General features: G+C 41.3%; 1 protein-coding gene and 1 long non-coding RNA gene across 2 annotated transcripts in view; one reads left to right on the plus strand and one right to left on the minus strand.

Annotated features, from left to right (window-relative positions):
- LOC111254748 (uncharacterized) overlaps positions 1-25,041 on the minus strand; it is a 92,270-nt gene that overhangs the window by 60,464 nt on the left and 6,765 nt on the right. The window lies entirely within an intron of this gene.
- LOC111253933 (lachesin-like) overlaps positions 4,127-25,041 on the plus strand; it is a 203,593-nt gene continuing 182,678 nt past the window's right edge. Inside the window, exon 1 of the mRNA XM_086973930.1 lies at positions 4,127-4,762. The gene's annotated coding sequence lies outside the window, so the exon portion shown is untranslated. The remainder of the gene's footprint in view (positions 4,763-25,041) is intronic.

Consider the following 25,041-nt stretch of genomic DNA (forward strand, 5'->3'; position numbering starts at 1 on the left):
GCTTACGAGTGAAGGATTACCCAGACGAGAGTCAATGGTGGAAATAAAAGTGTTTCCGTACCAACATTTTCAACATTCCGTGACACTTCCATTGCCATTATGATCGTCCATCTTGCTTAGTAATAGGCTATATAACTTTAAAGCGGCTTATAAGTAGTAAGGCTTTCAGATTTGTTCTGGGAGTGCAGCCACTGGAAACAAATCCCGTATCGTGTGTCTCAACACTGTTAGCATGTTTATATGATTATGCTACGATATAATGTAACAGATGTTGCACATCGTTTAAAGATGTAACAGTAAGCAATAGGAAACTATGACAGATTAAGGATCCTGATCTGACTGCTATGGTGAACCAACTGAATGTGGTGCATAATGACAGCTTCTGAAGCAAGAATTATGTCAACAATTCGAAAGGCTTCTGCCAGCAGAAACGGTTCGCCTCCACAAACGGAAGCCGCTGCACAAAAATTGCTCCCACTGTGGCTTATAACAGACGCATACGTATTGAAATTGGGATTTCCGCTTCCACACCTGCCAGACCACTGAAAGTGGCGTGTTCTTCGATCGTTCTGTCAAAGGACCAGAATGTTTAATAATACAATCATCTCGATGCATCTACAGCCATTATGGTTTACGGCCGCAGCCAGCACCGTGGCGTCTTTCATAAGGTCGACTTTACCAAGGGAGTAATGTAGTACGTTACACAGGTAAATGCAATGCCTCAAAATGGTAAGTCTGTCACACACTCGATAAGTGCGACCTAGAGCGCTCTATGAAGAAAAGTGCTACCCGCTTCGACAATGTAGAAGCTTGTGAAATTTTTATAAACTGCAATGTTGTAAATAGCCCAACTGCCAGATACAGAGCATTAATAACTCCCGGTTCATATTTAATAGAATCGATTGTTTTGGATACGTGAAGCACAAGGAAAATCAGCGTATTCCGCAATAAACGTACACGCCCACGTTCTTATCGAGGCAATAACGATGACAAAAGCTATCATCACAATGATGTAACACAATTAGAAAGGACGAGCTGAACAATAATCACTGCGAATGAAGTAAATTTACAATTTTTCCTTGTCGTACGCGACAAAAATGATGAGTGTTAGTTTATGAGTATGACTCTACGAAGTTGAATCTCCGGTACCAAAGGTGCGCAAACGGCAACAACAGCAGCAAATCGCCGTAATCTATGTGAACAATATGCAGAACCACCTACCGCGTCTGTAATTAAATGCCGATCATTAGTTTTTGTCCTTAATCTTCTGCGGGAAGTCGTCGTAGGTCGCAAACAGAGGTATCGTTCGCTTATACGGCAGCTTGTGGGCCGAAATGCCCTACCGGATTCTGATAAATTTAGTATCGTTGCACGAGCGTCATCGGTTGAAATTGCCAAGTTGCATGGATTTAAATCGAGATCTAGCCGAATTTGGCAATGGCTTGTGACGTTATCAAGGGCCTGCTGGGAAGTGTCAGAAGACAATGACATTAAGCCTAGGTATAACGCTTGGCTAGCTTACTCCAATCTATGGAGTCTCTTGGTTGGATCTAGTAACGCTGTACGCAGTAAACACTTCAGTGAGGTTGTTTCGACTTTATCATCGCAGCATTATTGCGAGGTATCCTAATATAAATAGTAATGACGTGATTGTCTTCAGTAATAGGGCTCACCCCGCAGCCCGCAAAGCTGCAATCCCATAGACCGCTGTGGCTGTTTCTTCTGTACTTCGTTAGCGGATCGTGATGGCTGCCGGCCAACAACAAATAATTACCCATCAATCCAGTAGCATCTCGCACGATTGCACAAGATAAATCATAACCTCGTCCAACGGTCCGATACACTAGACTGGTCAAACTCACTAAATGCGCTTTTGTATAGTTCGGTGTCTCTGGCGGAGATAAAACTTCGTAGAAGGGTGCGGTCGAGGTTAAGCCGACACTTTTCACGGTCTGCTTCTAGTAGCGGTTATACCCCTCAATAGTCATGTTTTTTAGTGAAAAACTCAGCCTTTTATCAGATGGGTTAATAACCGTGCGCGACAGTAAACGGGACAGTCGTTTCCAATGTTTTCTTGTAGAATTGTTTTATATAAGATAAAGATACTCTATGGTAGTACGTGGATACTGCACGGCTTTTCAAAGTGTAGTCAATAGTAAGCCCCAAAGAGCTACAACAAATGTAGGCTTGTAGTCTGACCATTAGAGTGAACGCTTTTTCAAATAATAATAGTAGCACAATGAGTTGTTACCGCGTTAAGAGCCAATAGACGACAGAGAGACCTTGGTTCGCTTTGACAAAATTGATTATACAAAACTGTTATCATTGCAGTTCACAACCGCTAGCTACGGACAACGCAAGCATGCTGGACTCAGGACGTCCTCTTTTACGCTCGCTATAGCACCACGAATGGTGTTTTTTCGACCGTGTATTTAGCAATGGCGTAAAAGAGTTTGTGCGAAGTTTCAGCGGGAAGTTAAGCCATTGTCAAACGTTGCTTCATTATTTTGCATAATATAACCGAATGCGGCGGCTGCAGGAATACGAGTGTGAACCATTCTGGTTACGGTGAAAGAACTGTAATATCGCATTGTCGATAATGAAGAAAGAAACGAATAAGTTACATAAAAACTTCATGCAAGTTCATTCTCTAATAACCTCGAATATGAGCAGCGTCTACCAGTAACTAATGATATGGCGCAACTTAGCTAAAAAGATACAAGCAATGAAGATATGGTCAGGTTCTCTACGATACGCTTAGTGTATCTACCTGATCATGACGTTTTTGACATTTTGAAAATGTTGCACGAGCTGTTGTCACGCGTGCACACGCTGCCCCTGACTACATCAGTTTACTTCGGTAGCCTCAGGAGCTAGCCAGAGTACTTTACATTGACTTTCTAAAGAGGTGAGAAACGCGCTGCCTAACGGTAAATCGTCAGGCAGCCTCGTGGAGGACTTGTCCAGGCCTTTCAAACAAAAGACAAGAACAAAAATCAGTTGCACCAACCAGTATTTCGGCGCTATTGGGCTTATTCCACAATTGTATCTATGCCCAAATCACACAAACAGCAACATGCAAATATACAGTAATAACAATCGGGTAATATCCATGGCCAACTGAGTTGGAATTGAAGCAGGGCTCTTGAATGTATAGCACACTGTTTCACGTCGCTTGAGAAGTAAATCTTCCTACGCACTATTGTGACTGAACTTTTAGATACTTCCAAGCACAAAGTAATGTAGAAGCACTAACGTACTAAAATATACTGTATACAACGAACGCTGAAATGCCCTGCTGTATTGTAACGTACTGCAAATATGAAGTTTATTATGGAAAATTGTAAAACAGGTTGTCTCTAGTAGCTGGCACTAAATCACCTGGCAAAATCGTCATCAGAAGGAACACAGCCAGGATACTCGCTCTCGTATAGACATATACATTTGTCGCTATTAGCTACAGAATGAAAGTCGCAGAGTTTTAACAACCATCCCTTGCGACAAACACCGCGACTATAGAAAATGAATGTATGCGAGTGTAGTGAGAAAGGTCTCTAGTGGGGGGTGAAGGTACAAGGAGAACCCGAAGGAACATAGTTGTCGTTGTCGTCGATACGAAGCGGTACAGTAACAAAATCAGTAACGGCGGTAGCCGTATATGATGATGATGATGATGATTCAACTAAGTAAAGAAGAAATATATTTTGAGCTCAGCTACTTCAAGGGTGGGGCAGGCGAACAGCAGACGCGCTCTTGCTGACACGGGTGCAGCGCATAACTTATAGCCGACGAGTGGGATGGCTTGTTCGAGTGTGAAATACGACTTCAATGGAAGTGAATCTACTGAGAGTCCAATGGACTCCATCTAGATCCCCTATTACTTTGTACTTTAAATAGCAAGCCGCACCAGTCGCAGTAACAGCGGCGGCATGCCGATGGCAGTATCAAACGGTCGAACTGCGTTAGTTGGACGATGCTCAAGACTACTTTGCTACTACGTGGGGCATGGTACAGCAGGACGCGAGGGGTATGGGAATCCCTTCGTCTCTATTTCGAAACTTTGAAAGAGCCGACCAGATCACGAATCAGGAAAATAGATCCAGTTCCCTTCGCTACTGTGGACTTCAATAACTGAGCGTAGAACATCGGAATATACCTGCTGCATCTGATGACAAATCATAATAGACCCATCTACGCGTAAACATACAGCCACATGCTCGCTTTCGTACACAACACGTGACAGACACACAGACGCACGCAGATAACCTATCGCGAAATCTGTGACACACAGAGGCTTTAGAGCAGACGTTCGTGATGGTTGGTAGACGTGCAAATGTTACTAGAGGAAAATAACTGACGTCTGCGCTTTTATCTGTTGTACCATTTTCTTATTCGAATTAGTCTGAATGGGAAAGAAAACATCAATTATGCATAGCTATATACCGGTTAAAGGCTATACGTATTGCGTCTATTGTAAGGAGCTTGTTCTTTTCATTTATGACGCCTTTTGTCTTCGGACGCATTCACTAGTATTAGTTATCTCCCCTTATGTTATTATCACGTTTGTGCCGATTTCATCAAAAGAGTGATTTTGAGATAGATTTGCGCATCTGAGACAGCCAAAAAGGCCCGCTAACAGTGTGTCTGATTCAAAATTATGATATGTTTAAGAGTGACGTAGTGGCTAAGATGTCTCCTAATTTAGCAAATGGAATTCGACGTCGCAAGGTGTTTAGAAAATTATATGGAAAACTAATCAAAGGTAACGGGTTATTTTACGATAGTTATCTTTTGAACTTCTACTAGGGTAGTGTCGTTTACTTCAAAGCAAAAAGAAAGATGGATGAAACGTGTTTCACAAAATCTAACGCTTGCTCTAAAAATCCTGAGCTGAAAGCTTAATTCAAACCAACGTTTGATGTTCACAGAGATCAGTTCTTCCAAGCCTGTCTACTCTTGCCTTTTCGGGTCAACGTAAACGTCAAGACCCAAATATGAATTCACAAGGCAGAAAATGAAAATAAATTAGGCGAAAGGTTTTTTCAGGCGCACTAAATTTTTCTTGCGGAATCGCGTATTCCTTTTCAACATACTCGAGCTGTATATACACATAGCTTAGGTATGATCAAGAGGGATGGCAATATATATAATGCCTATATTGAACAACCATATAAACCATCGGAAGTGGTCAATGTTGGAACTTTAGATAACTGGGAAATTTATCTGCACTGGAGATGCGTTGACGTGGATTTCGAAGAATACACACGTACTTATTCATCTTCATGAATACACATGCAGCCCTGTACCACAGGATGAACTCAGCTCACCTCTATGTCGATCAGACAGAGGGCGTGATGAAGTGTTTTTTTCTCTAGTTGATATTAGTTAGTCCGCTATTTCGGTGCTGCGGGAACAGCTCGAGGAAAAATGGCCTTTTTTACTGGTAGGTCAACACTAGAGGTTATATTTAAAGCTTCCCATTAGACCAGTCAATGCAAGTTTTTTTGACCTGCACCGCTAACGCGTTTGTGAGCTCTTAGTGATGCCAGACAGCCGACGACCGTTTTGAAAACACTACACTTTATTCAAGCTGCAAAGAACAAAAAAGTGATACATATCTTCCGTATTAGATCGATACGCAATACTAGAGACTGGGAGCATCCGTCAGCCTTCAGTCGAGTCCTTAACTTCACGTAGCTCGTACATACACACGATGTATCCTCAGGAGGACGATCTTGCTGTGAGGTATAGAACAAGATTACATTTGATCACGTCGTAGACTCTGTATTGCCTGTTAATATTTTTAATCAATTAGTTAGAGTTAATTGCGCGCTCGAGTTGAGATGCTATTTGTCAACGGACTTATGTTAGTGTTCTCATAAAATAAACATAAACTCAAAATACGTGGATCTCTTATTCTAGCGACGACTCGTATGACTTCATCAAAATAAGATGTTTTAGTAATGTCTTTAGGAAATGTTTGGATAAGTTTGGATCTTGCTCAATGTTTACAAGAATAGTAGTTTTTTCCCTTTTTTTTATACAAATTGTGTAGGTATATACATGTATGTAGAAATGATTCAAATTGTTTGAACTTGACTTACGTTAATGTTCTATCTTGGCGTTGTTATTGGGTATCGCTTAAAACTTTGAACTTTAAGCTGAGTAGTCAAAGTACAATACGCATAATAGACGATTGCCTACTTCATTGAATATATTTAATTTCTAGCTTGACGATGGTTGATTATTGACACCCTTTTTTTCATTGTACATAAGGCTGAGCTAACCGTAGGTCACCTTTTTACTTTCGTATGTAATCCTTTCAGTCGAAAGAATAAACTTTATAAAATTCTACGAAATGAACAAACAGTGACAAGACGGGCTACCAACACTAAACAGCCAGAGAACCATTGAGATACCAGAATTGCAACAAAACGAGACTGTATAGGCTTGTGAATATAGAATCACTGACTGAATCAATTATTTGTCTGATGAATTGTTTGCATTTCTAAATAGAGATGCAATTTGTAAATGTAGTCAATCACATTGTAGTGTGCTACAATGTGATCAGACGCGTCTGTCCATGTGCTGTTGGCCTCGGGACTTCTCAATTTCAGCCGCCGATCTGCCATCGGGGACGCTCACTTATCCACACACTGCGACACCCTTTTACCGTCAGACGACTCTTCCCGATAGGGTACAGGCATTGCTGCTACCTTCCATTACAATATATCAAATAGGCCACTGTATTACCGTTACGCGACCTTTCCGGCCAGAATTAGGGGCTATAGTAGCCGTAGTTAATTCACATGCGTTGCTTCGTTGGCACGTTTTGTGGTAAGCTCAGCTAGTTTTGCTTGCCACCATCATGCAGCCAGGTATCCAGCGTTAGTTCTATTTGTGAATAAAATATTCGATGGTATGTTCATTAATCAAGCCCAAATATTAATTATTATATCGTCGTCGTGGCTGTCGTAACGTTGCAGTACTACCTGCACTTGGTTACTACCACAGCGCAGTTCTAGTCCCACTCTAAGCGATTCCGTTTGGCTCGAGTCTGTTCGACTCATCCACCGCTGCGGCACGGCGATATACTGTCGGCCCTGTGAGCGACACGGCGGGAAGACCTGACGCATAAACCCGCTCTCGAACTGGATGTTCAAAAGGGGAAGCAACGTTCGCTTCGGGGGGTTCATCAGGCAACTCATTTTGCGTTCCTGTTAGCTCTCGTGCGTCTGTTCAAGGAGCGTAGCGAATAATGCTGGCGTAGGGTCGTCATCATAATCGTGCTCTCGCTAGCACCAGTATCAGTAGCGCTGACGCCGGTCGCGGAATTGTGTATCAGGCTATCAGACGGAGACAGAGAAATACGAAAATCTATAGAAACTATACGTAATGTGAAAAAGACGATGCGAACGGATATCATGAAGCTCGTTCACTCGCCAAAGGCGCCCAGGTAAGGAAAGAGTTGACCGGCGTCGAGAGAGAGTGGATTTTGTGATCAAACATACGTTGTACGAATATTCCCGTTTCTGGCTGATTGCGTAACCCTTATAGTTGCGTGTTTCGTCAAGCTGTGTCAACAATTTGTCAAAAGTGCGACAAATTGCAAAATAGATTCTACAGAGAATCTGTACGTTCATGCAAGGCTCGTACGACTGATTTATTAATAGATTTATGGTCATTCATAGAAAGGTTCTTTTGCAATCTGTATGCGCTGTTTACATTAGCCCTTGGAATATAGTAGCCTTGCCTAGCGTAGCTCAGTAAATTATCATACAGAATTGTTCTATTTCACACGACACCACTATTTTTACGTTATTGATAATAACAGATAAAATACTCTATAGATAACACACAATTACTTGTTAGTACATCTAGTATTAATATCTCATATCATTCAAATGAAAGGGCAAAATACTATAGGTTCTTTCTAGAAGTTAGTGGTCTACTTCGTTTTTCTTCATTTCAAATGAACCATTGCATGTAATTCAGCTTAAAAAACGGTTATTCATCCAATGAAACGTTTAGTTGAAAAATCCAATTAAAAATTTTTAACAATTTTTTCAAGTGCGTTCTACATGCAGGCAAACATAGTTAAAGTTTTCATCATGTTAAAATGACCAGAGATGAATTAGTAAGCTTTGAATGTGTGTTGCAATAGTTATATATATGGGATTGTTGAAAATGATTGTCTTTCTAGCCAGATGGTCAGGCAATATAAGTCACACCGATTAATATCAGCTAAGCCTTGAGATTTGACAGTAATATGCTAAAATTAGAGGAATACCTTTATTCAGACTTGAAATAATGCGACTTCTTTTTTCCTATCGTTTCTAATTTTTTTTTTCCTAAAATTACTCTAGAATAGGGCTTAAGACACGGCCCAAATATGCTTTTATCGTTTCGATGTGCAAAATGCTCCGGGTAGCCGTTGACCAATAATGAAAGAGAGTTGATCAACTTATAGCGCGATATCACCAGAAAACTAAACATATATATCCAAGCAGTTTGAAATCTTTTGAAGGAAGCTCCATGTTTCCCGTACCTCAAAAAAAAAAAAAAGCATTTCCAATTGCAAAGCTCTAACGAGAAATAACTAAGTTGAACCATTTCTAATTATGAAAAGTGGATCATATGCGGTAATAATGTGCGTGGTCTATGTGAAGAAAAGCTCCACAATCTGTGCTTAAATCCGGACTGACTATAAAGAAGGTGGTACTATGAGATTGGATGCGAGTTATGCATTGTGAGCTACTACTGCCAGCGATTAACAAAATTACAGTAACAAGCTATTAAAAAAAATCAACTGGATACGATGTACTCTTAGTCCATTACAACGCCAGACCACATGCATATTTAGCTACCCGGCAAAACTTGAGGGAATAGAAGTGGTATAGCCCATGCCTTTTATATGTAGGACTATCATCTGCTTTGGTCTTTGCAGACCTCCCTTGGGAGTACTGATGTGGTTCCAATATATGAATGCAGAAATGTCTCGTACAACTTTTCACCCAAGAATCAACAAAATTTTTCAGCGATGGTTCTATGGCGTCACCATAGAACGCCTTTGATCAAGATGGCGTATGTTTAGTTCAGTACCGCTGCTTTAAAGTATAAAAAAATGTTTGCTTCACTTTTACATTTAAAGCCGGCAATACTTGTTCGGGTATATGTATATATATATATATATATATATATAAGATTTTGATCATATATACAAAACCCTTCGTAATTTCGACTGGTCATTTTTTCACCTGAAACCAGAGTGATTGAAAAATTACCATGTGAAAGTCTAAAGAGCATTGCGTGGTTACCGTAATGAACGTATCTCCATACGGTTAACTTCAGCATTTCTGTTAAGGTATCCCCCATCTGCTTGTTTGCACTTGACATCGTCTTTGACCCTGCCGACTTAATCACCTTAAAACACAGTAGTCTCACGAGTCAAGGACCGAACAATTATATAGGTCGGGTCAAAATCAATCCTTACCCTGATGAACACCTTCTGACAGACGGGAATAGCTTTATAGCGTTATTTTCCGGTCACACGGAGCTGGAGATATTCTAGTATCGATTAATGTAACTAGACAGGAAAAAGTGGAGCGGTACTTTATTTAACAGTGAATTCGTGTCCGACCCAACCATTTGCATTATTCAGTAGCAGGACAGTGAAGACATATGTACATTGAGGGACACGAGCCCTTCCCTTGATGGCAGACGTGGTAATTGCTTGGACCGTAAAGGGGGTAGGTGGTTAAAGCTGCGTCTTTTCGCTTGCACTCATTCTCTAGTCAAACCTTTGCCGTAGCTAACACGAGTACCATAACTGTGAAACCAACATGATGCGACAGTTAATAGGGCGATAACGTTGATCCTCGTTTCACCAGATTTTGATAAGGCAGATACGGCGGTGAACCCGAGATCGAGTTTTTTAAAATATATAAAAAATACCTTAATCCAGTTGCGTTCCCTACACTGGACATATTGATGCAGTAAGTCTTTTCGGGAGAGTGCCAAAGGAAAGCTTGATGCCGAAGTATGACTTTTGAAGTGAGACATTTCGTAGTTGTGACTAGCCGCGCATTCAGGTCTAGTACCTGGACACTTTTTTAAGTAAAGAGAAAATGTTTTTTTATGTACGGGTAAACGAAAGCTTCTGCCTGCTGTGCTGGACTTAAAGCACCTGTAACTTTCTTTCTAACAGGTGACTTCATCCACCCATGATGGTAACCATCATGACTGAGCCCAGCGTTTATTAGGAGAGCTCACATCTCTACCATGTATCCACATCTGAATCGACAGGACATTGAGTACACCTAACCGAAGCGGTCGCTTAGTTGCAACTCCCTTTGCACTTTTTTTTCTTTTAGTATTCAAGTGCTTCTTTCTTCCCCATTATATTCTCAAACAAGCCACCTATGCAATGTAATCATGTCGTCGATAATCTCTTTAATTGTTCTCCACCGGGCTCCATTTTACGCCTCATATTTTTTTCAATTTGGAGAGCTCCATATCCAAAGATCGTATACTCTAGATGGCCTGAGTCTTTCTCCATGAATGTTTCAAATTGTCCACGTATAATACGCACCTGGGTTACTCCATATAGCGCTCGCGTATGGTCTGTAAAACCATTTGCTTATGCCAGGCATCGTTCCTGTTGCCATTTGCTCAGCTCAAAGTGGCTTATCTTTCCGACGAAAAATCTATAGTTCCGTCAAGATCTTGCTCAGCCTTTTTACCTGCCAATAAATTCCCTGAGATTAACGTAGCTAGGACGAAAATAGCCCTTATAGATACTGTTCTATAGGCTACAGCCAGCCTGACGACAACTGACCGTTGAACCGATAGAAAAGTATTTCTGTTACTCTTTTTGTCCGGGGTCCTCTCTTTCCGAATCGGAGAGCCGTAATGTAGGGGTGATTTCGCCACTGAGGCCAATAGCCGTCTAAGGCTCTCGGTCGCTTCCCGACTCTGAGTACAAGTCGTACCAAGCTCGCTGTGCATACTATTCCCTTACCAGCCGCATTCTTAACATGGGCCGTGGTCATTGGTCCTGTGTTAATTCCAGATATTTGGCCGCATTTTTAATTTTAAAGACTGATTTGGGGAATCTAAGGTTGACCTCTCCGATTTCCTCTTTTTAGTTAAGAAGATGGCCTCACTTTTCTCCGGCACTACCCTGAGGTTATGCTGTTACATCCAGGTACTGATCATGTCCAAAACGACATTCGTCTTGTCTTCCAGCCTCAATCTCGTTCTCGCTGCAAACAGAGGCGCCAGATCATCTACATGTACTATTCAACTCCATCTGCTAGGCTAGGTGTTGCCAGTGCGTCAATGCATGCTAAACTGCATAACGCTAAACCGACTACTAATCCCTGGGGGACTTCCACTGAAAAAATCTTTCGCTCATGGCCGATGTCCAACCTTCTATCATCTATGAGGGATGAGGTAATCCCTCTTAAGGTAAGGAGATATTTCCTTTTACTTCAGTGCCATTATGATTGTTTGTTACTTGGCTGTATAAAAGTACCATTAGGTCGAAATTTCTGCTCCTCAGATCGTTTTCTGTGCGTTCATGATGCACCTGAGAGCCCTTTGGATTGCTCTGCTGGATTTCTATACATTTCCAAGTAACGTAAAATATTTATTGAGAAAAAATATGACCACGAGGCTGTTGGCCTTCAGTTCGATGACCATCAGTTGCTGCAGCCGTGATAATCTATCTCTCCGAATTACAATGCATTGCTGAATACTATCACAAAGAATGATCAAGCTACAATAGAAAATGTCGATGCTGACCGTTGATAAAATTCGAACGACTGGTATGATTAGCTTCTTTTTCTTAGTCGGACAAGACTAGTGAATCATTAACTTAAGAAAAAATCAATGCAGGAAGGTGCAGAAGGCATCCTAGTTCAAATCGGGCGTTTGCCTTTTTTCTTTTGACTGCATATTTACCTCTGCATGGCTACTATTTTCAATATACGTCACAGGTATATATATACATAAATATATCTCCATATTATAACTACAGGCGCGCTAATTTAATCGGAAACGAAGATGCTTGTCATCAAACGAATGCGTCTTGCGATTTCCGCTAAGCGGTGCCGTATCTCTACACGTCTTTTGGGGTCACTCGATGAAACACGTCTGCATAGTTTCGATTTTACTCAGTTTATCTAATTTAAAATGCTATTACATGAGGTCTAATGAGACCTAAATACAAAAACAGAATGTGCTAGCAAATAAGCATAAGGTTCACCTTATTTTATCAGCAGGTAAAACGGTTTGACCATCATTTGCCTGTTCTGCCCATACGCGACTCAATGATTTCGTTTTCGTCGAAGTCAGGCAAGTCAGCCAGCCAGCTAGCGAGCCTAGGACCCGGATCATGCTCATCAGTCAGGATTCCTCTTTCTTTTGGTCGGCTCGAGGATTTGTTTTCTCCCACTGGTTTTCTCCTCGTTTACCCTTCACGTTCGTTCTCCTTCACGTCCCTTAATGTACCCAGTTTCAGCGGCAGAGTGAACAGAGGAGTCCTTGGCGCTCTGTGCCAGCAGGCCAGCAAAACTCGTCGACAGGATTCAAAGAAACCAGCGGTCATCCTTCGGTTGCGGCGCGGCGGGAGATTTTGTTGGTTGCAAGCAGAGCGCTTTAGCTAACAGCGGGATAGGGTTTCGATCGGTCAGCAGTGGTGCCAGGACTAGTCGGCTGGTGGGTGATTTGAAACCAAACAAGGGGGTCATGGGCAGTTCTTCCGTTGGGGGAGCGGCCGACCATGTTGATCTACGCAGTTTTCTACTTCTCTCTCTCTTCCTCTCTAGTCCATCCTCATTCCTTCCATACAAAAAAGCAAGAAAGACGAATGAAAGGCATCTGCAGCTGGAAGATATCCTTTCTTCTTGGCTTCCCTTCTCTTCTTTTTCTACATAGTTTATTGCAACGACAGGAAGGGCTCACGGACCCCGGACAGCGACGGCACATCTAACAATTGGTGATGGGGCTGCAGCATAAGCTACGAAACGGGCAGTGGCAGCCTTCTCATCATGACCATCATCAGCAGCAGGGGGCATTTTACGTCAAGTTCTTCGTTCTTTTACTATGACGACGCAACAGAATATATGTTGTTCTTTACCCTAAGAGGCATTTTGCTTTTGCTTCTGGGAACGAACACAGTTCCTGAATCTCTCCTGAAACTTCCTATGACCATCAATGAACGTGCAAGCTCTTAGTCATTTTCAGGAGCCGTATCCATTGACTTGACAGCGGTAGCGGCTTCCAAATACTCTATGTAACGCCAGCACTGGTTGCCGTTGTAAGGTCATATACATCGCCTCCTTTGCTAGTGAGAAAAGATCACTTTGCCAGTAGCGTTCTTCCTTTAGCTTGTGTTGTATTGGCAGTGGGATTCCATTCAGTGTAGCAGCAACGTCGAAAAGGTTAACGTAACTCAACCTAAGCCAACGCCTACGTTCGTTTTATGTTGAGGTATGTATCTGCTATGGGGGTTACCCTTTCTGTTGCAGCTGGACTTGCCTTCGGCTCGGCATCTACTAATATGGCTGCTTTGTGTACAGATTTCAATGAGCGACAACGTTTGGCGATAAATCAAATGGAGCAACGATTTTCATCGAAGTCGCTTTCACCGTCTGCCTTTTACCATTGGAAAGCTCTTCTCTCTTTTGACGCAAACAACAGATTACAAAGATCGCTCAAGTTCCCAACCAAGAACGACTGGGATCAAGACTTCGTTCTTGTCCAAAGTTGGACACATAGAACTCCGATTGCGATCGTCCGAAGCTTTCCCGAATTAAATCGATTGTACGTGGTTCTCTTCAAAGAGATGAATTGCCCTTATAGTGCTTGCCATATAGAGCGTTTTAAACATGTATAGCGAATACTAGTCGCATACGGACTTCGGGTTTCGCGCGTTCATCTCGAGGGATCTGCTTGACTGAACACATGATAAGGGTCTTGTAAATTAATTACCACAACAAAATGATGATAAAACGACGATTGATGCAAATAAAGAGGTATCTAACACACCGCAAAGACCTTAGCGGATTGAATTCTATATTGCGCCAATGGATAATTCGTTCCTAGGTAACTCCAACGCTGTCGCAAACAAATAAATTGATTTCTGCTTGTAGATGTTGCTTTCTCTCTACGGTATCGAACGTTGTACATTTCGTTTGTTTGGTCCCTCTGTCCTCGTAAGTCAGCATCAAATATTGAAAGCGTTATACCCTAAATGTTCAAAGTAAGCTTGTGTTCACCCTCCCTAGGGCATATTTTCAGCTGTGTAAAAGCAAGTAAATGGCCATGCAAGAACCATTCTGACAGCCATCTAGATCAATTTCGGTAAGCTGAACTATACAAAAATGCTTAAATTGGCTGGATAATTCCTTTCTTGATGATCAGCACTACAGAACAGTGATATATTCCTCTTGTTTTCCGCCTTCCTTTGTCCCTTTGTGGCCCCTTCATCTTCATACTTCTGCAGATAACAACCTAATTATGCAAAGTAAACAGCGACAGTGGTAGTAAAGCGATGCAGACCGATCACATGGCCTAACGCGAACCCTGATCTGCCTGGCATTCTTGTCTTCACCGTGGACCTAAAGAACCCTGAGGACTACCTCATCCCTGTTAGGATACATTTATATCTGGGTATATACCGTTCATATGGACATATGGATGACTATTTGAATGGCAAAGTAGCCGAACGAAGGTTATACATCATATTTCGTAATAAATAGCGTTAATAGGGTTTCCTACTTTTATTCATCCTGGCTAATTCCTTTGGAAATCAGTCCCCTACTCTTTATAGTTTTTATTGACCGCTCGCTGCGTTCGTTTGTTTGTCGAGTTGTTTGATACAAATCTGCCTATTATACAACAATTTATATTCTGTAGGTCAGTCTGTGCGTTGCCTCCCCTTTTCGCCGAACCGCTAGCTCACTGACAACTAGTTCCGTGCTAGCTGCTGCCGCGAGTTGTTTTTCCGACACCTATATAAACGTACACGTCAGTGTATAATGGCTATATACCATACATTATGATGCTATCGATGATTATGCCGTCCGACGGCCTGCTGCATAGTTCACACAGACATATAGCTCGGTTGTAGATACCTATGAGGTCTATGATGTCCAGGAAAGAATAGGCGAAGAATGATGCCGTTTCCCCCACGGCCACCCGGTACAGTTCCTCTCATCCTCCCTCGCAAATATCTGGTGCTGAGATAATTAGTACTATGCTGACCTGACGCGGACGGTGGTAACTACTTTGATGTTTTGGGCGTAGTTTGGATTCGGTTATGCTGGTGCAGGAACAACAGTCAACTGTTAATTGGCTACTGTCGAATGATGTCATACCATTTGTGCTGCAGCAGTCAGCACAACCGCGTGTCTGGTAAGGCCAGCTGACACTACTACACGCGTTGTATCTTAGTGCAGCCAACGCGGCTGACGCATAGCGGCAGTAGGAACCGCTTGAAAGCTAAATTGAGGCTTCTCTGTCACAGTAGAGATGTATGGATGGACACAGAAAGCTCTGTACTAATAGATCCGCAGCTATCGAGCTAAATAAGCGCTAGCGGACGCCTCAGTCGATCGAAGGTTTGCAGCGAAGGTTGATACGGGCTAACTTGATGTGCTTACCAAAGACGTTTGACGTCACGGTACGTATGGGATAGAGGGGTTTCGTTCGATACGAGGTGCGTCCTAAATATGCCTGCGTGCCTTACTCTAAAGATGCCTCAGTGAGTGTCTAACAGCTATAAGTGGCGAATGGACTAAACAGGTTGGCCTGATGTAGGGCCAATTGGATAGACCACATGCGTGTCACTAGCAATAGTGCTCTACTGCCCGGATTATGATATGCAGGTATGGATGCCTCGCAATGTGCGGTTTATATGCGCGCGTGTCCCTTTTTTTTTTGCTCTATACCTATAATATAAGTATGCACGTTCTTGTTTTGACAGATTATGAGCTTGGACAGTTTCCGTGTTTGAGCAAGCGATTGACTACTACATGATACTTAATTTGGGAACCCACATCGGAGGCAGTGATATCGGAAAAAAGGGAAATGGTAGGAGAAGGGGAGAGCAAGAACAAGTCCACTGCAAAAATAACAGCTGAGAAAGCTGGTTCCCACCGTCTTTGCATGATAGATAAGTGTAGTAAGATTAAAAGAGACTGTCAGTCCATAGCTCCATGTTGCCCTACGTAACGCGATTGTCGGAAACCTGTTACAAATACAGCATGTCGAATTGAGAACAGATCAGACTCATGTCACTCGTATGGAGATTGGAGAAGTAGGTGTAGGCGCAGGTTGTCACAAAAAGACGCCTACCTAAACAACAAGTAGGAAAAAAATAAATGTGTCGAGGTTATTTAACGGCAGCAGGACAGTGTTTTGCGATCGAGCTAGTTCGACCTCGAGATAATCCATTATTTTAAAACTGGTAAGTTAGCCTAACCTTTTTACTTCACACTCCATATTTTTCCCGTGATAAATAGAAAATAAAAATAACTCGAAATTGAAGTAGGACCAACCATACAGGTTGCTGGGTTGCGAAGCCGAGCGCACGAACCTCACACCTCCCGTAACAGTGTCCATAACTGGAGATTGTGAAATACTTCAGGCATAGAATAGGCCAAGAAAAACGTTGGCCTGATGCAAAAATAAAATGGGCACGAGCCTAATTCGAAAGAATATTATGGTCAGGCACTGGTACGCCAAAATATCGAATCTAGTTTCAAGCAGGACGTCTTGTAATATCGATATTATACACGGGCTCAGTTCATAATCGGGGTTGTCGATTAAAGATAAATCAATTTAGGTGATAACAATAACGCCGAAAACGTGCTCTGAACTTTGAACTGCCAATTTGAATCATAATTAAAAGAAATTGACATAATTAGATCAAAAAGCAATGGGCATTATTTTCTTCATAGTTTTTGTTTATGGATGGTCAAGTCTTGTATACTGGCAGAGACGCATTTCCAGTTTGATCTATAGGGAAGTTTGCTCTACAAGGTTGCAGTGATCGCTTTCTCCCCTTAAAGATGACTCAGTTATTTCGCGGCTTTTTAGCTCAGCTAGAGAGAAATAAGTGCCAGAAGATACTGTTTTTGTCATCAGCTCAAAGATACTTCTTCTGATTTAGGCTTCTGAAGAAAATCTGAGGACAATGGTCTAATAGAATCAAGTAAGAGCTTTCCAACGCTACATGTCAATTCATGTTATAATTAAACCGGCCATTTCTCCCTCAACAGCCTAACATAATGCATACTAATGCCGAAGCAGGAAGTCCCGGTAGTGTAATAACCTGAAGCATAGCATAAACAAAGAAGACAAAGGAGCTATTTCTTTGAGTACGGCTAGGATGACGGCGTAAAAGGCCAGTCATAGCTAGACAAAGTGCGCTTCCATACGCAACGGTAGCGGCAGTATGGGGCGCAAATATATTTGTACGCAAGGATTATCTAATTCTGACAGTCCTGGCTTCGCAGAATGGTAAGCGTACCTAAATTTTCTGCACGGAACTGTCGATCTGTGAGTGCAGCCATTATTATAAAGAGACAGTCTCCTTAACGGCATATCAAAGCCGGTGTGCACGTAACACAGTAAGATTCGAATCAGCACCCTCTAGCTTCATAACTAATTTCACATGTAGTGTATATATATATATGCTGCTTTTGGGATTGAATTTGAAGCTTCTATACGGCTCGGCGTATTCATCCTACATTATATAGTACTCAAACGTTAGAATCATTTAGCCCGACAACTCTGATGATTTATACGTTTGCTTCTGGTAATTCCAGGACAACTCGCATAGCGGCAAACTCAAATTTTTTATAATAGTTATGCTATACTATAACCAGACATCTAGAGAAAGTGAGACTGACCGTTGTTTTGAGCACGTAACGGGTTGTGATCCAAAGAACGTGGCATCGGAGTTCCCTCGGCTTCCAGATTTTCTTTCTCCGAGCAATACTCATGGGTTTCGTTGCCTCTCAGGGTTGTAAGCAAGAATTTAAGATATGTAAATTACTTTTAATGGCAAATGCTTACGGTCGATTCTTTACGCCCACTCCGACAACGTCCATCGCGGATGTCCTTTCTACCCTAGAGCAAAGCTGCTTGGGAAGAACTTCAGCGGAGTAGTCGACAGCTTGAATATGAAGACTACGATTGATATTGATGGAGAAACGTAACCAATGTAAACGTAACCTAACACTGACTGGGTCAAACAAAAAATTAGCATGTAGCAAAAAAAAAAACAATAATAAACAGCTCAAAAGCAAATTCTCGAATCTTTTTCAACCCCATCAACTACGGGTTATTATGAAGCTAGGAGAAGGTGATCGTTAACTTCAATAACATGATCGTAACCAACATTGTTTTTCTTCTCAGATCTTTTTACTTGATTTATTAATTGATTAATATATTAGCGTATCTTCAAGATTTTCGCTGTACATATTTCTACCTGTCCTACACTTTTCGCACGTAGGTTTCATACCAGCTAAGCCATTTGTCTTTTGACCAATGCTAGATAATGAATGTAAAGTAGTAGTGAACGTTTGTCTCTTTATGGCTTTTATCAGTTTTGGTTTTACAAACCGTCGAAAGACTGAGTTCGGTGCCGGCTCGCACTTGCGGCTAGAGGCTGTTATTAAAAGACCAATGTAGAAACGGTAGAGATCCGTATCGTTATGCCAGCAAAGGAAAGACAAAAGGCTTGGAAATATATGTATAATACATACATATTTGTCGACGTACGGGTTCCTTTTATTTGAACAATCACATTTCTGGCCTAACGTGCCATGTAAGCGCGCTTCGATTTCGAGCGGTTCATTGTGTCAAAGATTGTTTATTGCCTCAGGGACAGGTACCGTTGTAACTACGTTTGCTCTTCAAGGAGAGAGTTTAAGCGGTCTGTACGCGTGGATAAATGCCTGAGTAACAAGACCTGCTCTATTGAGCAGTCTTCTTGGTTTTCAAGCTTCGCAAAAGCATGAATAATTATCAAAAACGTCATTATTTGAATTAACTGATTTATGACAAGCTAGACGATCCTTTTTACCTTCTGGACTCTTGAATTAGGTAAAAATCCTATGAACGAATGAAAAATTACTAATCTTTAAAGAGGAAATCATTTATCATACACGGGTATCTAGCGCCACGCTCGCGGTGGGATATCTAGCTCAGTTACGTCAAAATCATCTGTGCTGAACGTCGTGATTAATACGTGTTACCGTATTGTGCCGAAACAATAGGTTGAAACAGAATACCTCTGTATCGCTTTTGATATTATCGTGTCTTGTTTTAAAGGTCCCAAATTGATTTTCATAGTATACGTTTTCAAGAGTGTTTAGAGAAGGCCACGTTATTTAAGCCTTGCCAGATACAACTACACGCATGCAATGAACGCCTTATCTACAAATAACAAGTAGGGTTTATTGATTGACATGTACAGTAAAAATATTCCAGTCCGAATAGTCTAACCACCATCAACATCAATACGATCGTGCAACTATGGCCTAGAAATGTCATAATTTAACAGCTAGATTATTCTTAAAAGTGCCCAGGCGTCACTGGGTCAAGCCCTATCAATGACGCCCAAGTACGCCACAATTCGTGCACGTCCAAGGAAAAGGTATTTCCAAAGATCTCAAACTGGTACATTTTAAACCTTGAACATTGAATGGTTTTCATGGTAAGAACATTGATCGTGAAGTCTAACTTTCACGAGCTTGTATCTAAGCTATTCTATCTAATTCTGCTATCTAAAAATAGCCATCCCGAAGAACAAGGTGCGACAAGGAGCTCCAAGAACTCCCGGTCCGGGTCGAAGAACGAGCAATCAGTAGTTAAAATAATGTAGAAAGTGTCATTTACTGTCGTCACATGGTTCCGGTACAACACTGCTAACGGCGGTGCTAACGAACTCATTATCCTAGCTTGTCTAAAGAGAGCTGACTGTTTTGAAGCAAATATTTTTTATCTTTTACAATAATATTACTCAATGAGCGATGCGTTATTTAAATCCATGACCTTCTGCCACTTTCCAGTAAACACCATTACCCATTAATGCGAAACTTTTGTGGTTTCTGGGCGAAACCCACGTGACGGATGATGTTTGCATTTTTCCATTGAAACTTAATTAATACCAATGAGAGGGTTCTGCCGGGGGGGGACCAGACAAGTGACAATCTGATGAGGCCAGATCCGAGCTGTACAGCGGATACATTAAATTATAGCATTAAGTTTCTGCCTGGTAGCTAAAGGTGCATGTACGACGCCTTTTCTGCTTGCTAGCTCCGATCGATTTATTTCATGGCTCCTCCTTGTAATTTTGTTGGTTGTTGACAGCAGAAGTCCGAACAACCTATAATGCATGATTCCTTTCCATAGCGTAACTTCCCTAACAATAAGTTGGATTTTATTTGTGCGCTACTATTATTTTTGTATGTGGTTGGTTTGCGCAACTCGTGATTAGTCGCTTTAGAAATTGTTCAGTTTTAGTCCAGATTGTCGAATGATATAAATTAAAATACGATGAAGTAAATATTTTGACCTCAGTTTCTCTTTGCTTCGTAAAGCTGTTTGGTGGTTTACCCCGTTGGCGTTTTGTTGGCTGTTCACGTATCGGCCTCGTCCAACATTCACGATAATTTTATCAACTCTTTTCGTTTCGAAGTTTCCACAAATGAAAGCGCCAGAAGCATCTTTGTGCTTGTTGTTACGATACCGTATCTTGGCCATAAACGGCCCAGTGTTCACTGGGCCTGAGCGTCTATCGTAATAAGATTGTAAAATCGAACAAAATTTTACAGAAAAGGTGTTCTATATAACGTAAAGGTGTTCCAATAGCACGCCTGTTACTGTCAAATCTCAGCTTTCAAGTGACGCCAACACTGATCCGACGCGACTTATATTACCTGTGCAATAATAGTTGAAATAAAGGCATCAAGCTAGAAGCTAGATCAATACTTTTTCGACAAGCCAGTACCTTATGTATGTCACGTTTTTGTCGAACATGGAACATACGTAACATCAAAATCGATACATTGAGAGAGCTGTGGGGTCATATGTCGGATGGGCAAAACCAATCAACCTAAGTTTTCAGAGGTGTCGTATTGTTTGTAAAGGCATACCCAGATACACAATCTGTATGGATCTACTACCAAGAATGAACCATGTATTATATACCTTTGAGAAATACGGATGCAAGCATTTTTGTAGCACAATTTTTTTTGAAACCCTAAACGTGGTAATAGACACGGTACATTTTCGATTATAAAAGCCATACGTAGAAAATATATCAGAGTCAAAAATAATGATCTTTGGTATGTTATTCACACCTATGTATTATATGAGCACCTAGAAGCACTCCATACGTTCATCTCTCTTGACATGGCTAGAGCAGTTCGCTGTAATAAGCTTGCGACATTTCGTATCCAGCAACCACACTGTCTCTCCATTAATCCACTGAGAGCGAAGCAGAAAACGAAAAAAGAATGGTAATATTAACAAATCTTCAGCTGGTATTTCTCTTACAGAAGCGAACATCGAGGATATTACAATATTATTTAAATTAGAAAAAAAAAGATAAATAAATTTAAAAAAAAAAAGTGAAATAAAATAGAACCACATTCTAGTTACACGTCAACCAGCTGGATGTCTCGGGCTTGATCAGTTATAGTTCGGGAGCACAGAGCGCCCATCCACTATAAGCGGCCGCCATATCGGAGACGGCGCTCTTTAAGACATCCAACGATGCGCTGCCCCTTGATTCATTCGGTTTCCTCATAGTTTGTCTGACTCGTGCGCGTATCTAGTCTGTTATGAGGCAATATGATCAAAGTGATTCTGAGAAAAGTCGTCTGCGCTTACACGTAGCGTCGGTTGAAAAAGTCTACTGCTATTTGGTCCACTAATGCACATCGTCGCTGTCCTCCGTTACCTGCTCGCTTCCCTAGTTCAGCTTGGGTGTCGCTACCACGTTTTGTCCTGTTTCCTGATCGGATATAGCTACTATCACAAAATGCCACGCAAACATCGACACAAGGGCGAACACAAATGAGGGCTTATTGAAATTTATTGGCTAACTTTCCTACCGCCGATGTTGCTAAGCCGTAGGCGGTAGACTGGGCCTTTGTAGAGTAGGGAAGGATAAAAGCGCAGGCTGGCGGTAGGACCGGCATTGAACGATGTCGAATTACCAGTTCTTTACTGAAATGAGCTATTTGTACATCAAGATAAATATATTAGGCTTCTGCATTTGAATGTAGTATCGATATACAAGTAAGGAAACTGGTGATGGTCACGGTCCAATGGCAGCGCTGCTCGATCATGTTCCTTGTTGTCGATTCAATGAGGGGTCAATTAGAATTTGCGTGGTCTCTTCCCAGCAACAGGACGACAATTGATTTCCGAAAATTTGAAACAGACACATTTAAGAAAATACATGAAGTTATCGAGGAGTAGCTGTACTATAATTGAACTGTTTTGAGGTGCCATCAAGCCTCACAATTAAGACCAGTGAAGTTTATTTATGTTTTTGATTTTTGTTGACTTCTTGCTAAGCCTAAGTAAACATTTTGCCGAACTATTCAGGACACATCGTTGAACGGGTTGTCAAGAACACCTTCAGCCTTTCATAAACAATCTATCTAATCACTCCGTACAAATTATAATAAATTGTTTACACGTTCCAGTGTGACAGTATTGATACGTGTACACGATTATAAATAAGCAATGAAGATGTACACAGTGAACGGGGCTAAACCTCTGAATGCATGCAAATGTGGTATATCATCATAATTAGCGTACGTTTTTCACGTTACTTTTATAAAAAATTATTTTTTATAAAATATTTTTTTTTTAAATAAAAGTAGTTCATTTCTTTATTCAAGGAACAAAGAGTGCTGAGGGGCTGCGTAATAGTACAATGGGTACGATTAGGCAGGACTAAGCCTGTGACGTGGATTATGTGATGTCAGCATATTGTTAAGCAGAGTGACTCATTAACACAATATAGAATTGTACTCCGGTCACTGCTTGTGAGCAACATCCATTATCAGTCAGTGCTTTTTTTTAAAGAAATCTACTCGTAAATGGAGCTATTTACTAATTTTTTAGCTAAACAATAATCTAATATAAACCTAAAGCTTGTAACAAATATACGCACTTCCTTTTTAATATGACCATTGTGTGGCCAAATTCACTGTCAAGTACGTTTGGCATGTAAAGCGTCACGGTGGCGTTCAGTGGTTGCAGTGCGACGATCCGATCTGAAGGACTATACATCGACATCAATAGACGAACAATTAAAGATCTGATCGAACGTACTTTCTGCACGAGGTGCATAGGGAGCTATAAAGGGCACAAGGCAGCGTTGCGGCTTACGTTCACAGCTGCGGAAAAGAGCTCATGAAACAAATCTCCTTACAATTTAATTTTTGCCATTTGTCCACGCTTTCCTTTTATAATGAAACTTACAAGCGACATTCTCGCCTAGATATTGACATTTTTATTAAATTTAGAGGGATTTCAAGTCTAAATGCTCCCGGTCTGCTTTTGAGATATCCTTTCGTAAAGTTTCAACACTACAGCTCCCTTTAGGAATAAAGAATCTGTTTCAAGTGGACATAATGATAGTTTAATATCATATGTATATATATAGAGCTCACATAGCTCAACGATAATCACAATTTTGCATTACGTTTCAACATGTTCATGGTTATTGTTAGGTTGTAATATTATCCTTCGTGTGGGTTTAATAAATCAGTCTTTCTCGTTTTCCTGAAGGGGAGTTTATAGCTACACATTTTTACATTAGCCTGCACCCTCTGGAGTCTCTTTACCTATGTTACTCATTTGGCAAAGAAAGTAAAGAATTTTATGCCTAGTGCTAGCCTTCTGAGAGCATTCGGGTATTGCAAATCAACTAATATGGGCCCGTGCTGCAACACCGCCCATTATGCTGCATACATCCGCAAAACTGTATCCACGTGTGGTCAGGTATGCCTTGTACACTTCTGGGAGGTCATTGATAAAAAGATCCAGTCCCCTGAAGTTTATTAACGACCCATCAAAGTTAAGGCTCGGTCTAGATTAAACAACCACGATAAAATTCAGATGGCTTCTCAACGTCCTTGCTAAGAAGTACGAGCTCGGTATACTACTTGTATAGATAACTTGTGCGGTTTAAGCTCTATATCGTTGAAGTGTTCGCACGTTTTCCCCAATATCGATCGTTCAGAAAACATAAATTGTTCAAAACAATTTGCTTGCAGCAGTCGTTTTGTAAAGGGAATTTTCTATGGAAAACACTTCTGCTTCCCTCACGCAATGCCTGCTTATCGCGGTGATGTGAGTACAGTCTATCCGTTTCTTTACGAGCAGAAGTAGTTTTAATGAATGCTGAATAAATGTTTATGTAAAACATTAAAACACATACTCATCATTAAATATTACTACTTGTCTATAATAGTTCAGCTTGGGTGGCTCTGCGCACAGTCTATATTAGCGTTAGAATAAAGAGGATTTCGGTGTCTGTGTCGCGATTATACGAAGGAGAGATGGCATACGGAGTTCAGTTTTGATACAGTGTTATTGCTTTGATATTAGGGACACAGACAGGGCTAAATGCCCTCTAACTGCAGAGCTCGAGGCCAACGAATTTTCTCGAGACGATACCAACGCTTACAACCGAAATCGTGGTCAAACACAAAGTCTGGCGTATCACTGAACTTGTATCTATCAAAATCGGCGAGTACGAATTCTCAATAACGATCCTCTTCTCGATGTTACTTCTTGATGTGTCCCATTACTTGTGTGTATTATAATTGTTATTATATGTGCATGGTAATTGTCCAATCGGCAGTGCTCGTTCGTATCGGGCAATGCATAGGACAACGTCACAACAGCGGCGGGCTCACTATCGTGTAGCAGTCGTGTGATTAATGAACAAACTCCGCTTCGCCGGTTGCCTCTCGATCGTTGCGAACCTGCGCAAAA

The sequence above is a fragment of the Varroa destructor genome, unplaced genomic scaffold (assembly GCF_002443255.2).
Source record: "Varroa destructor unplaced genomic scaffold, Vdes_3.0 BEIS01000007.1, whole genome shotgun sequence".
NCBI classification, from domain to species: Eukaryota; Metazoa; Arthropoda; class Arachnida; order Mesostigmata; family Varroidae; genus Varroa; species Varroa destructor.